General features: G+C 48.0%; 1 long non-coding RNA gene across 1 annotated transcript; it reads left to right on the top strand.

Moving 5' to 3' along the window:
• The first annotated feature begins 3,404 nt into the window (after positions 1 to 3,404).
• LOC115471674 lies at positions 3,405 to 15,210 on the top strand. The gene is made up of 3 exons (XR_003942393.1): positions 3,405 to 3,430; positions 5,418 to 5,420; positions 15,131 to 15,210. It is a non-coding gene; the product is annotated as an uncharacterized LOC115471674 (long non-coding RNA).
• The last annotated feature ends 375 nt before the right edge of the window (positions 15,211 to 15,585 follow it).

Below are 15,585 nucleotides of genomic sequence, written 5' to 3'. Positions count from 1 at the left end.
CAGGTCAGCCATACCTTGGGCTACTACATTACGATGTTTCTGAGCATACCTTACCTCTAGAGGCCATCCTTGCAGAGCCAATGTCCAGGAGACTATCCTACTGTTGGACACCCGACCGGACTTGATTCGGTCGCTACCCAAGAAACTGATGGGTTGGTGACAAGTCTCCACGATTAGCTTCTCGCCTTGGATATAACTCCAGAAATGTTGCAGAGCCCAAACAGTGGACAAAAGCAATTTCTCACAGTCGGAATACTTCTTTTCCACATCGGATAGGCCTTTGCTGGCATAGGCAACGACCCGCTTATCAGAATCATATTTCTGATATAAGACAGCGCTCATTGAGTGCTTGGAGTATCACAGGTCCACATAGAACTCAGGACCCCCCTCAGGGTATGCGAGGCATGGAAAACAGCTAATATGATCCTTCAGCTCTTGCATAGCAAATTCCTGCTCTGGGCATATCTTTCTTTAATAACTTGACCAAGGGTCTGGTAATCTCCTCATACTCATCTATGAACGGCCGGGAGTAATTGCATATTCCCAAAAAGGAACAAAGTTCTGTGAGATTGGTGGGTTGTTTCAGTTGTTGTAAGGCCTGCACTCGCTTCTTCTGAGGTTGCAGACCCTCAGCAGAAATTTCGTACCCTAGGTAATTCAGCGATTTCCTGCACCATTGTCCTTTGGCCAGGGTCAGTTTAGCTTCAGCGTCTGTCAACTGTATGAAAACATGCTCAATCTCTGCCAAGTGTTCTTGAAAAGTTGGACTTTTGATCAGAATATGATCCACACAGACCACAGTTCCTCGAGCTTCAGCATCTGGAAGTGCTTTGTGTAGGAAGATGTTAAATTCAGCAGGGGAATTGAGAAAACCAAAGGATGTTCTGTTCCACGTATACTGTATCTTCCCAAACGTAAAAGCCAATTTATACTGATCATGGGGATGGACAGGCACTGTCCAAAACCCTGATGCCAAATCCAAGCTGGTGAAATACTTAGCCCCTTTGATGGTAGCAAGATTCTGATCCAGAGGAGCCATAGGCCACCTGGACAAAGGTACTCACTTATTCAGCTGACAGTAATCTAGTGCGATTCTCCAGCTGTTGTTCTTTTTCAAAATGGGCCACAGAAGGGAGTTGTAGGTGCTGTTGCATTGCCTAATGATGCCCCTGGCCTCCAAAGTGTTGAGAATCTCTTGCACGGATTCGTAGGAAGCCAATGGAATCTTATTCTGGCGCACAAAGACAGGCTTGCTATTTGGCTCCGTAGGAACTCTGGTGACATGCAGGTCTGTGAGCCCACAATCATACGAGTCTACAGCAAAAAGGTCCTTGTATTTGTACGGCAACTCAGTCAACTGCATCTTCTTTGTATCAGTAGTGCACGCATCAGCCTGTTCCACTTGATCTTTCACCATCGCATTGTTGCAGGAATTACCACTATTGTTAGCAGAATCTGTGGTACTTCAGGAGTCAAACAGCACACACCAGAATGAGGGAGAAATCTTCTTTATTTGCCAGCAAACAAAGTAGAACATCAGCACTAAGTCTCTTCTTCTCTTTCTCAGCTCTCTGGATCTTATGGCTTCTGTCTCAGCTCCTTCTCTTCTTCTTAGCTCTCTCCTTCCAATGTAAGCTGCTTCTGCTCCCAGTTATATACAGTTTTAAACCCCTCTAGCCCCCCTTACTTTCCAGATGGTAAAGAATAGATTGATTACCCTGCCTTGAACTAATCATTACTTACACATTTACTCCAAAATATCAGTTACATAGGTTTGATATTTCCTAAACTGACCTATGACCTGGGGCCTCTCACACTAGACATTGTGGCACCTATCTCTTGGCATTTTATTATTCACATAATCAGTTTCCCAATCAACTTCATACTAACTGAGTTCTGGCATTCATTAAGGGGTCAAGGGGCCAATCTTGCTTAATAGCACACAGATATAGTTTGTTATTACTTTCAGGACCAGTCCTACACTTAGCTATTCATCAAGGAACAAAGTTGACTTTTCCTGACCTCTTTCACCTAGCTAGGACTGTGGATAATTCAAACCAGATGATCTATTTAAACTTGCAGAAATATCACTTGAAAGGTCAGACAAAGTTGAATTGAAAAGATATTCTTCATAGAAATAGAACTTATTAATTACACAGAATAAAACATATTCTAAAATAAGCAGAAATCAGAATTCCTTATAAGACAAAATCTAACTCATCTAGAATTATTTAAATCTACTCTATTTTCTTCTAACCAACATTAGCCTAATCTTTTTAAAACTATCTTCTAACACTGTTTGCTTGTTGATCCCTCGAGATTATCCACTATGCCCAATGGCCTTCAGATGTGGTAAATAATTACTTCTCTCTGACCTTTTAAACTCTAGTCTAGCAAAAGCTAGACATTCTTGAGCAATTGAAACCAGATGGCATTCCTCCATCACTTGCAGAACTGAACCAAACTTTTAAACCCCAAATTAACAAATATAATTTCTCTGCCCAAGCTGCCTCAGCATCAAACTCTGAGAAAGGCTAGTTGGATGGAATTTCCACTTGCTCTTCAATTTCCTCCTGCAGAGATGAAGTTTCAACAGAATTCACCACTCTAGACTTCTGGGGTAAAGACATCCTCCTAGACAAAATCAAACAGTCGTCTTCCAACTGCACTTGTGAACACGTTGCATCATAAGGCCAAACAAACTCCAGAGATATGAGGCCTCTGGGAGAGGTAAACAGACATTCAGTTGTCTTCCCCCTCCCCCCACCCCTGGCAGTTGTTCAAGAGGAAGGCAGCCTGCCAATAATAGGCAAACTTACCTCGACATCAGAAAAAGACTCTCCCACCAGAAATCCAAAAGGGTCTCCTGCAGACACCACTATTCATCTGACTGCAGATTAGTGACCAACAAGTGAAAAGAAGTACCAGTCACCTCTAAACATGGCAGAACACCAGTAGACAACCCTAGGTCCCTAGAATGAGAATGCAGATTGAAGAACACCACTTTGTCCAACAGACGCTTTCCCTGTGCGAGACTGAGCTTGATGGAAAAATCCCTGACTCTTCCCGGAATGGTCACATCTTCAGCACAAACTACTTCACAGACCTGGGGTATGGTCTGTCCAGACTTCAGGCTAACAGGCGTAGATTCAGATTCCACTGGGCTGCCATCCAGTCTACTCCACAAGACAAGGTTCACCAGATCCACATAGACTCCCAATCTCACAAGGCAATCGGAGCCCAGACATAAGGGCTGCTGTAGGCCTTTGACAATAGAAAAGTGGTGGGTGAAAGACGTCTGTCCCACAGTCAACGGGACGCTGCACATTACTACTACTACTACTATTTAACATTTCTAAAGCGCTACCAGGGTTACGCAGCGCTGTACAATTCAAACATAGAAGGACAGTCCCTGCTCAAGGAGCTTACAGTCTAAAAGACAGGTGTACAATCTAGAGACAAGTGTCCAGTCAAAGACAAGTGTAGAGTCCGACTAATAGGGCATACTATATTTCACGGAAGGTTAGGTGCCGAAAGCAGCATTGAAGAGGTGAGCTTTAAGCAGAGATTTGAAGATGGGTAGGGAGGGGGCTTGGCATAGGGGTTGAGGAAGATTGTTCCAGGCATAGGGTGAGGCAAGGCAGAATGAGCGGAGCCTGGAGTTGGCAGTGGTGGAGAAGGGAACTGAAAGGAGGGATTTATCCTGGGAGCGGAGGTTACGGGCGGGAACATAGGGGGAGATGAGGGTAGAGAGGTAGTGAGGAGCAGTAGACCGGGTGCATTTGTAGGTAAGGAGGAGAATCTTGAATTGAATGCGGTATCTGATCGGAAGCCAGTGAAGTGACTTGAGGAGAGGGGTGATGTGAGTATATCGGTTCTGGCGGAATATAAGACGTGCAGCAGCGTTCTGGACGGATTGAAGGGGGGATAGATGGCTAAGTGGGAGGCCGGTGAGGAGCAAGTTGCAGTAGTCAAGGCGAGAGGTAATGAGAGCTTGGACGAGAGTTCGTGTGGTGTGCTCAGATAGGAAAGGGCGAATTTTGCTGATGTTGAAGAGGAAGAAGCGACAGGTCTTGGCAGTCTGTTGGATATGGGCAGAGAAGGAGAGGGAGGAGTCGAAGATGACTCCGAGGTTGCGGGCAGATGGGACGGGGAGGATGAGATAGAGAGTGGAGGAAGAGGAGAGGTGGGTTTTGGTGGAAAGACGAGGAGCTCGGTTTTGGCCATGTTTAGTTTCAGGTGGCGGTTGGACATCCAGGCAGCAATGTCAGATAAGCAGGCCGATACCTTGGCCTGGGTCTCGGTGGTGATGTCTGGTGTGGAGAGATATAGCTGGGTGTCATCAGCATAAAGATGATACTGAAAACCATGAGATGAGATCAGTGAGCCTAGGGAGGAGGTGTAGATTGAGAAGAGAAGGGGTCCAAGGACAGATCCCTGGGGAACTCCAACAGATAGTGGGATGGGAGTGGAGGAGGATCCATGAGAGTGTACTCTGAAGGTGCGGTGGGAGAGATAAGAGGAGAACCAGGAGAGGACAGAGCCTTGGAACCCAAAAGAGGACAATGTGGCAAGAAGTAAGTCATGATTGACAGTGTCAAACGCAGTGGATAGATCGAGGAGGATGAGGATGGAATAGTGGCCTCTGGATTTGGCGAGGAGCAGGTCGTTGCAGAGAGCTGTTTCTATCGAGTGTAGGGGGCGAAAGCCGGATTGAAGTGGATCTAGGATGGCATGAGAGGAGAGAAAATCAATGCAGCGACTGTGGATGGCGCGTTCAAGTATTTTGGAGAGGAAGGGGAGGAGAGAGATGGGCAGTAGTTGGAGGGGCAGGTAGGGTCAAGTGATGGTTTTTTTAGGAGAGGTGTGACTATGGCGTGCTTGAAGGTGTCAGGGACAGTTGCAGTGGAGAGAGAAAGGTTAAGGATGCGACAGATTGAGGGGGTGACAGTATGGGAGATGGTGTTAAGTAGGTTGGTGGGGATGGGATCGGAGGAGCAAGTGGTGCATTTCGAGGAGGAAAGAAGGCGGGAGGTTTTATCCTCGGTGATCTCAGGAAAGGAGGAGAAGGAGGCCTGGGTTGGTTGGTTGAGGGAGAGGGTTAATGGGTGGAGAGGGGGGGGGGGGGGGGGGTGATGGCTTGGTAGTGAACTCAAGGTTGATCTTTTGCACTTTGTCGTGGAAGTAATCAGCCAGTGATTGAGGAGAGAGAGAGGGGGGAGTGGGAGCGGGGGGCACCTTGAGGAGGGAGTTAAGGGTGGCGAAGAGACGACGTGGGTTGGAGCTGAGAGAACTGGTCAATTGGGTGTAATAGTCCTGTTTTGCAAGGAATAAGGAGGAGTGGAAGGAGGAAAGCATGAATTTAAAGTGAAGGAAGTCTGAATGAGTACGAGATTTCCTCCAGAGGCGTTCAGCAGATCGTGCGCAGGAGCGAAGGTAACGGATGCAAGGGGTAAGCCAAGGCTGGGGATTAGTACGCTTTGTGGGACGGGAGGTGGAAGGTGCGAGGGTGTCCAGAGCAGAGGAGAGAGCGGCATTGTAAGCGGAGACCGCTTTGTCGACAGTCTCGGTGGATATGATGGATGGGAGGAGATTAGAGATACTAGCGGATAAGGTGAGGGGGTCAATGGCCTGGAGATTCCTAGAGGTGGTGGTTAAGGTTGGGCGGGGCGGAGGGGGGGTGACGAAGTGTGAATGTGATCAGATGGTGATCAGAGAGAGGAAGAGTTGAAGCTTGGAAATTGGAGGGTGAGCCGGAAGAGGAGAGGACGAGGTCAAGGCAATGGCCGTCACGGTGAGTAGGGGTGGTAGAGCACAGCTGGAGGTTGAAGGAGGATGTGAGGGTGAGGAACTTAGAAGTGTGAGGGTCGGATGGGTCATCAGCATGTATAGTGTAGTCTCCGAGAATGAGAGACAGCGATGAGGGTTCAAGAAAAACAGAGAGCCAGGCATCGAAGTCGGTAAGGAAGGAAGAGAAGGATTTATCAGGGGGGCGGTAGATGACAGCCACTCTGAGTGGTAGCGGGTTGAATAGTCGGATGGAGTGGGCTTCAAAGGATGAGAAACAGTGAGACTGCGGTAGGAGGAGGGGTTGGAAACTACAGGAGGGTGAGAGTAGTAACCCAACACCTCCACCACGGCCAGCTGGGCGGGGAGTGTGAGAGAAGAGGTAACCACCATGGCAAAGGGCTGCGACTGAGGCAGAGTCGTCCGGGGAGATCCAGGTTTCGGTTAGGGCGAGCAGTTGAAGGGAGTGGGAGATGAAGAGATCGTGGGTGAAGGGCAGTTTGTTGCAGACTGAGTGGGCATTCCACAAGGCGCAAGAGAAGGGGAGGGAAGAAGGGGGGAGGAGGGGAATAGAGACAAGATTGGAGACGTCCCGGGAGCGTCCGCGTGGATGGGACGGGGACAGATGAGGGGGACCTGGATTAGGGTTAATGTCTCCCGCGGATAGCAGGAGGAGGAGCAAGAGAGAGTGGAGGAGGGAGGGGGAGGACGTTCCCACAAGCGGCTTGGCACCTTGTCCAGGTACCTGCTCGGAAGTGGAGGAACACTTACTGAAGGGAAGTTGGACAGACTTGCGAAGGCGGTAATACAGAGTGTCACTGATGAAGGAAACATTGCTAGGCAACAGCAAAGTGGACTGAAGTGATTGGATGTCAGCTATCTGGACGGAGATGGTGTAAGCATCCTCCTTCTGGTGGATGTCAGTCAACCTGTATGGATGGGGTAGATCAGGACTGGAAGTGGAAGAACAGTCCTCCTGTGGTATGTCGGGAGCAGCATCTGGCGAGTCACTTGCAGTAGGTGAGTCATTCAAAATAATCTCCAGATTGTCAGCTTGTAGAACAATGTCAGCTATCCGATCTGTCTGGACTCGGATTTTCGAAAGAGAAGGGCGCCCATCTTTCGACACAAATCGGGAGATGGGCGTCTTTCTCTCAGAGTTGCCCAAATCGGCATAATCGAAAGCCGATTTTGGGAGCCCTCAACTGCAGTACGTCGCGGGGATGACCAAAGTTCACAGGGGCGTGTCGGAGGCGTAGCGAAGGTGGGACTGGGGCATGCTTAAGAGATGGTCGTCCTCGGCCGATAATGGAAAAAAGAAGGGCATCCCTGAAAAGCATTTGGCTGACTTTACTTGGTCCCTTTTTTTTCATGACCAAGCCTGGAAAAGGTGCCTGAACTGACCAGATGACCACCGGAGGGAATTGGGGATGACCTTCCCTTACTCCCCCAGTGGTCACCAATCCCCTCCCACCCAAAATAAAATTTAAAAACATTTTTTCCAGCCTCTATGCCAGCCTCAAATGTCATACCCAGCTCCATCACAGCAGTGTGCAGGTCCCTGGAGCAGTTTTTAGTGGGTGCAGTGCACTTAACGCAGGTGGACCCAGGCCCATCCCCCCCCACCTGTTACACTTGTGGTGCTAAATATGAGCCCTCCAAAACCCACCAGAAACCTACTGTACCGACATGTAGGTGCCCCCTTTCACCCATAAGGGCTATGGTAGTGTTGTACAGTTGAGGGGAGTGGGTTTTGGGGGGCTCAGCACCCAAGGTAAGGGAGCTATGCCCCTGGGAGCAATTTCTGAAGTCCACTGCAGTGCCCCCTAGGGTGCCCGGTTGGTGTCCTGGCATGTGAGGGGGACCAGTGCACTACGAATGCTGGCTCCTCCCATGACCAAATGCCTTGGATTTGATCATTTTTGAGATGGGCGTCCTCGGTTTCTATTATCAGCGAAAACCGAGGTCGCTCATCTCTAAGGTCGACCATCTCAACATTTAGGTTGACCATCTCTTAGGTCGACCTAAATGTTGAGATTTGGGCGTCCCTGACCATATTATCGAAATGAAAGATGGACGCCCATCTTGTTTCAATAATACGGGATGCCCCACCCCTTCACGGGGACGTCCTCAGAGATGGGCACCCTTAGAGATGGTCGTCCCCGTTCGATTATCCCCCTCTTTGTGTGTCATTTTTTAAAATTTGACAAAAATGTCATTTATTTTAAAGCTTCCCCTATGAACATATAACATAACATTTCAAATCAGCAAAACAGCATTAAAAATTATTGTACCTGCTAGACACAGCAGAAACTCTCTTTGCATATGTCCAAAACTTTCTGGAAGGGCTGCTTACACCTAAATCCAGCTGTATTCATTGTCTGAGGGGCAGCATACACCTAGATTGAGCTGTGTTTCAGGATCAGCATAAGAACCGGATCCATGATCCTGGTGTATTTACTACTACTACTATTTAACATTTCTAAAGCGCTACCAGGGTTACATAGCGCTGTACAATTTAACAAAGAAGGACAGTCCCTGCTCAAAGGAGCTTACACTCTAAAGGACAATCAAATTGGGGGCAGTCTAGATTTCCTGGATAGAGGTACAATGGTTAGGTGCCGAAAGCGACTTTGATGGGCAGGGAGGGGGCTTGGCGTATGGGCTCAAGGAGTTTATTTCAAGCATAGGGTGAGGTGAGGCAGAAAGGGCGGAGCCTGGAGTTGGCAGTGGTGGAGAAGGGTACTGAGAGGAGGGATTTGTCCTGTGAGCAGAGGTTACGGGTAGGAGCATAAGGGGAGATGAGGGTAGAGAAGTAATGAGGGGCTGCAGATTGAGTGCATTTGTAGGTTAGTAAGAGAAGCTTGAACTGTATGCGGTACCTGATCGGAAGCCAGTGAAGTGACTTAAGGAGAGAGGTGATATGAGCATATCGGTCTAGGCGGAAGATAAGACGGGCAGCAGAGTTCTGAACGGATTGAAGGGGGGATAGCTGGTTAAGTAGGAGGCCAGTGAGGAGTAGGTTGCAGTAGTCAAGGCGAGAGGTGATGAGAGAGTGGATGAGAGTTCGGTTGGTGTGCTCGGAGAGGAAGGGGCAAATTTTGCTGATGTTATAGAGAAAGAAGCGACAGGTCTTGGCTGTCTGCTGGATATGGGCAGAGAAAGAGAGGGAGGAGTCGAAGATGACTCCGAGGTTGCAGGCAGATGAGACGGGGAGGATGAGGGTGTTGTCGACTGATATAGAGAGTGGAGGGAGAGGAGAAGTGGGTTTGGGTGGAAAGATAATGAGCTCGGTCTTGGTCATGTTCAGTTTCAGGTGGCGGTTGGACATCCAGGCAGCAATGTTGGATAAGCAGGCTGATACTTTGGCCTGGGTTTCCGCAGTGATGTCTGGTGTGGAGAGATAAAGCTGGGTGTCGTCAGCATAAAGATGATATTGGAAACCATGAGATGAGATCAGCGAGCCCAGGGAAGAGGTGTAGATTGAAAAAAGAAGGGGTCCAAGGACAGATCCCTGAGGAACTCCAACAGAGAGTGGGATGGGTGTGGAGGAAGGTATGGTGGGAGAGATAAGAGGAGAACCAGGAGAGGACAGAGCCCTGGAACCCAAATGAGGATAGTGCAGCAAGAAGTAAATTATGATTGACAGTGTCAAAAGTGGCGGATAGGTCGAGGCGGATGAGGATGGAGTAGTGACCTTTGGATTTGGCAAGGAACAGGTCATTACAGACTTTAGGATTTCGGTCTAACCACAGCACTGAAACAGTACTAGTTACACTTATGACTAAATTCAAACAAATGATTGCAACTGGAAAAAACATACTACTCCTACAATTTGACATGTCAAGCGCTTTTGACATGGTTGATCATGGAATACTACTACATATCCTTGAGTACTTCGGAATTGGAGGTAACGTTCTCAATTGGTTCAAGGGATTCCTAACCACACGATCATACCAAGTGACATCCAACTCAACTACTTCAGCCACATGGAAACCTGAATGCGGAGTCCCACAGGGATCCCCCCTCTCGCCGACTGTGTTCAACTTAATGACGCCGAACTGGATTCAACCAATCAGCACTGCAGCGTTACTTCCTTGAAGCACATGGCCACGGAGGAAGACGAAATATGGAGATTGCGGGTCGGACCTCGGCTGGCGGGGGTTGGGGCCCCCTGCCAGCAAAAGTAAGCAACGGGGGAGGGTTGACGGCGGGGAGGGGGTGGAGAGAGGCGGCGGCGGCGGGGGGGGGGGGAGGGAGGCAAAAATGTGCCCCCCCTCTCTGGCTCTGGCCCCCCCTACCGCCGGATTCCAGATACGCCCCTGGGGTCTAGTGATGGTTTTTTGAGAAGTGGTGTGACAGTTGCAGTGGAGAGAGAGCGGTTGAGGATATGACAGAAGGGGGGGGGGGGTGACAGTAGGAGAGATGGTGTTTAGTAAGTTGCTGGGGATGGGATCAGAGGAACAGGTGGTGCATTTCGAGGAGGAAAGAAGGTGGGCGGTTTCCTCCTCGGTGATATCAGGAAAAGAGGAGAAGGAGGCCTGGGTTGGTTGGTTGAGGGAGTGGGTTAAAGGGTGAAGAGGAGGAGGTGGCTTGGTAGTGAATTCGAGGTTGATCTTCTGTACCTTGTCGCGGAAGTAGTCAGCTAGTGATTGAGGAGAGAGTGGGGGTGGGGGGGGGGGTGGGAGCGGAGGGCACTTTGAGGAGGGATCAGAAGGGCCGCATACACCAGGATCCTGGTCTATTTTCCACCAGAAGGGATGAATGCATGTCATCTCCCCTACCTCAACGCAAGCGGCATCCTCGGGCTGCGCAGGGTCCAGTCGACACGCACACTTGACTGGCACAGCCCTGAGCCATGTGTGTGTGGTTCTTCTCTGGTTGCAGGCTCCTTTATTGCTTTGCTTCCATGCACCTAGCTCTGCTCTCTCTCTGCTTGGCTTCCAGGCTGATTGCTTTGCTTCCACCCACCTGGGTCTGCTCTTCCTCTGCCTGGCTTCCCTTGCTTTTCTCCTATTGGTCTTCCGGTTCCTCCTTCCCCTGCTCTTGTCCTATGGCTGTGCCCCTTCTCCCTGCTGATGTCAGACGCCAGCACTTTATCAGTTGAGCTGTCCCTAGACTCCTTGCTTCTACTTTGGTAGGTGTTACTTGCTCAGTAGTGTGATTCTCCTCTACTTTGTTCGTTACTGACTCTGCCAGTACCTGGATTACTCTTGTGTCTGCTGCCTGCCTCCTTCCTATGCTGTACCTGGATTACTCTCGTGTCTGCTGCCTGCCTCCTGACCTTGCCTGTACCTGTGTCACAATTGTGGTCGTGATCCCTCTCTGACTCACCTTATGTCCAGATAGTCAGCTGCTGTGCTGGCTACTGTCTGTAGGGTTTCTTTCCTGTGTGTTTCAAGCCTCACTTTGGGTTCTGTGTATTTCCTGCCTCTGTCCTGTTTATAAGGAAGTAGGGCACTTTCATTCAGTGCCTTTGCAATGCCAAAGACCTCCAGGTTAGTCCGTGTGCAGTGAAGCACTTCTGCCTTGTTCTAGTCTGTGTGCCTGTGGGCACTTCTGTCTTGATTCCTTGTTTAGGGTGCCTGTGTGCACTTTTGCTTCTGTTCTTCTTGGTCTGTTTGTGTGCTAGGTTCAGCCTTCAGCCATAGTTCTGTTGTTTGTCTGTGTGGGTCAGCTTTGTGTCCTGCCTAGTCTGCTTTTCTTGTTCTAGTCCCCTCTGCCTTAGCTTGTGCCTTAGATCTGTTGTTTATCTTCAGCTCCAGTCCCCTTCCTGCTTGTCTGCCCTATTTACTTTTAGCTTCTGTTCTTGCCAAGCTTGTTTGGAAATCCTGAATCCTGTTCCAGTATCCTGAATCCTGCCAAGCTTGTTTGAAAATCCTGAATCCTGCTTGAGCATCCTGAATCCTGTTCCTGCCAAGTTCATTCCAGTATCCTGAATCCTGCTCCTGTCAAGCCAAGTCCGTTCCAGCATCCAGTTCCAGCCAAGCCAAGTTTGTTCCTGAATCCGATTCCAGCCAAGCCAAGTCCGTCCCAACATTTAGTTCCAGCCAAGCCAAGTGCATCCTGAATTATGTCCAGTACTGCATGGGGGATTTTGCCTCCTGCTGCCGCTTGATGACAGTAGGCCAAGGGCTCACGTTGTTCCAGAGTTCGTGACTGTTTGTTTAAAGCCTGGGAGCATGACAACCTGGATTACTCTCGTGTCTGCTGCCTGCCTACTGATCGAAAATACACCAGGATCCTGGTGTATTCATCCCTTTGGATCAAAAATACACCAGGATCCTGGTGTATTCATCTCTTCTGATCGAAAATACTTTAGGATCCTAGTGTATTCATCCCTTCAGATCGAAAATACACCAGGATCCTGGTGTATTCTGCCGTTCTGATAAGAAACAGCTGAATTGAGGTGTATGCTGCCCCTCAGACAATTAATACAGCTGGATCTAGGTGTAAGCAGCCCTTCCAGAAAGTTTTGGGCATATGCAAAGAGAGTTGCTGTGTCTAGCAGGTACAATAATTTTTAATGCTGTTTTGCTGATTTAAAACTTTATAGGGGAAGCCTTAAAATAAATGACATTTCTGTCAAATTTAAAAAATAATGACACATAAGCATTAAAACTTTTGCAAGTATTTTTATAGAGAACTATGTTTATTGTCATCATGAAGAAAACAGCAGGCATCTAGCGCTCCAATGAAAACCACAATAGAGCACTGGAAATAACAAAGCAGCTTCTGGAGTACTGACAAATGTATTTTGGAAAATAACCCCCCCCCCCCCCTTCACAGACCATGGAAAATTCCACCAGCCCCAACAACTGCACTTACATCTTCCCACTCCCACCCCTCCACCCCCTAACAAGAGAGAATGCAAATCTACTTTGATATTGTTTTTGACAAATGGAGATGGCTGCTGCAGCGGGACTGGCTTCAACTTGATAAGCTTATCCCATGTCCCCTCATTTAACCTCAACTCTTATCTCTGTTTTTTTTTTTGGCATAGTATAAGTCATCATAAGAACAAAATATAAGAAAACCAATGGACTGCATTAGGGGCTTCTAGCCCATGTAGTTATGTTTAAACAAAAGAGATGAAACAAAATATATATTTTTATTTGGACTTATAAAACCACTTGCCCCTGAAACTTGTTCAAAACAGAATAATCCATTTGTATATCTAAAATGTAAACTTATATAAAACAGATGAATACAGTATGTGATTCCATGTGCCCCAATGAAAGGAGAGTTTAATTCTAATTCCATTTAATTTCAATATATTCCATCGTCTTTATAAACACCAGGCTTCCCAAGCCGATTACTACAACAGTTAAGATGAAACTATCAGGAAGCAGGATATTCTTACTGAAATGTGGCCATCTGAATTGTATAGAATAACAGAGAAGAAAAATGAGCACAAACTACAGAATTTATAATTGCTGTTTCTACTAGCTACAATAATTTTGAAGTTGTTTTAGTGATATTCAGTTCTGTCTTTTCTCCTCCACCTTGCAAGGCAAAACAAAAACAAAGTCCAACAAAAACAGTGTTAGACTTATTACAGATGGACAAACAATAAAGAACGACAACGTGGATGCAGCAGCTCATAGGTTTGCTTGCTGTGTTTTGAGTGAACGCCAATGATGGCTGCGCGGTGGGGGGGGGGGAGTGGAAACAGAGATTAACCAAATGGCTTCCTTGCTTACAGTGGACTAGATAGGCTCACTTCCACTCCAGTCTATTACACCTCCTTGGTTTAACCTCCTTGAAGATTCGCCACGGAAAGAGGAGAATAGAGAACCGCAGCGCTGGGTTATGGCTAGTGATCGCTGCATACTGAAAGCAGCGGCGGCCGTCAAAACAAAGACGCGCTCCTTCTATCACTAAACTTTTATTACCTCAAGATCGCTAGATCCCACTAAGTCATGCTCCCTGTGACGTAACATGACCGTTGCACAATGGGGCCTCGCAACTTTTAAGGAGGACAAGATTGCTACACAAATACGAGGGTCTAGGAGAATAATCTTCAGTGTTGAATATATCAACAGTCTTAAAAACAATTTTTTTTGGTGGATATATGTAAAACAACCCTATCTAAATGACTAGGCAAAGAAAACATGAACTTTTAAAGGTGCTTTTAATTGAATCCGGGAGGATCCCACTATATCCGTTTTTTACCTTTTGCCCAAACTTCTTTTTTTCTTTTTAACAGTTCCCGGCTTGCTTCTTCTCTCCCTCAGTCCCTCAGGCACATCAGCATTTTTTTCTTTAAATAACCCCTGACTTCTCCAAGCCGCCCACACACACAGCAAACTTTTTTTTAACAGCTCCCCCTGCTCTGACCCTCAGGCTCACAACAGCACCCCAGCAAATGTTCCACTCCACCAGCAAGTTTTTTGTTTTGTTTTGACAGCTCAGGCTCTGCTCCAGCTGCACAGGCAGCATGCAAGGATTTTTTTTTTTAACTGCTTCACTCAGCCACCACAGGCAGATTACAGCCCCAAAGTCTGAGAGTCCCCTTGCTTGCAGTCCGCCCGCCATCCTTTCCCTGGCCCCTTCAGCACTCACAGACACAGATCGCACTGCTCTCTCTCTGCTGTTGCTGCAGTGTTCCCATCCCAGTTGTCCAGGCTGCGGCCCGCTGGTGCTTGGTAAAATAGTGATCTCTCTCTCTCTCTCTCTCTGTAAGCATGGGCACTGCAGGGCAGGTTCTCTTGTCTCATCCTCCGCGGAGAGTGCACAACAATTTAAGAAGAGGGCCAAATGATCCCGCCTCCTATTGGTCCATAGGAGAATGAGCAGAGCGCCCAACCCACGGCCGTGGCGGTAAAGTGAAGATACATACCTGTAGCAGGTATTCTCCGAGGATAGCAGGCTGATCTCACATGTGGGTCGACGTCCGCGTCGGCCCGGGAATCGGACAGCTATTTTGCAAGCAAAATATAAAATAATGTTTCCAGAGTCTTCTGGTGCGCGTGCAGCGCGCACCGCGCAGGTGCAGCTGTCTTCCCGCCCGTTGCGTGTTCCCGCTCAGTTAAATCAAAAAGCAAATAAACAACAAGGGGGAGGTGTTAATATTGTGGTCAATATCTTAGTGACAGCTAATATTTCTCGGAATTTTACTGTACGTACTTGGCTTTTTTTAGCATCGCTCGGAAAGCTTGGTCATCTTCTTGCGAGACCACTCAGTTCTACATTTTTACCATATCTTCCTGGGTGTAACTGACTCTGCCCTGTTGGTAGACCGCACCATCCTGTTTTTTGAGGTTTTTGCACCCAAGCCTCTTCCTCATTTTGCTGCATGAAGGTGTCCCAACAGCTCAGGAGCTTTACAGTAACTCTAGAGTTCAAATTAGAGTTACAGGCCTGTAAGCTTCTCTGTCATTTTTAGATCCTGAACCAAAGTTAGGCCTTGAACCAAAGCTCTTAGCTATGATGATAATATACACTGTCTAAAGGGCTTTGTCCGCTCCACGTAAAAGGCCAATGCTCTCTTGCAGTCCAAGATGTGCAAACTGCTTTCGCCAGGGCGGGTATGAGGACGGGGAAAGAATGTTGGCAATACAATTGACTGGTTCAGATGGAACTCCAACACCACCTTAGGCAAGAACTTAGGGTGTGTGCGGAGGAGTACTCTGTTGTGATGAAACTTGATATAAGGTGCATGCACTACCAAGGTCTGAAGCTCACTGATTCTACGAGCTGAAGTAACTGCCACCAAGAAAACCACCTTCCAAGTCAAGTACTTCAGATGGCAGGAATTCAGTGGCTCAAAAGGAGCTTTCATCAGCTGGGTGAGAA

The sequence above is a fragment of the Microcaecilia unicolor genome, chromosome 6 (assembly GCF_901765095.1).
Source record: "Microcaecilia unicolor chromosome 6, aMicUni1.1, whole genome shotgun sequence".
Taxonomy (NCBI): Eukaryota; Metazoa; Chordata; class Amphibia; order Gymnophiona; family Siphonopidae; genus Microcaecilia; species Microcaecilia unicolor.
This window is presented reverse-complemented; position numbering and strand designations above follow the sequence as displayed.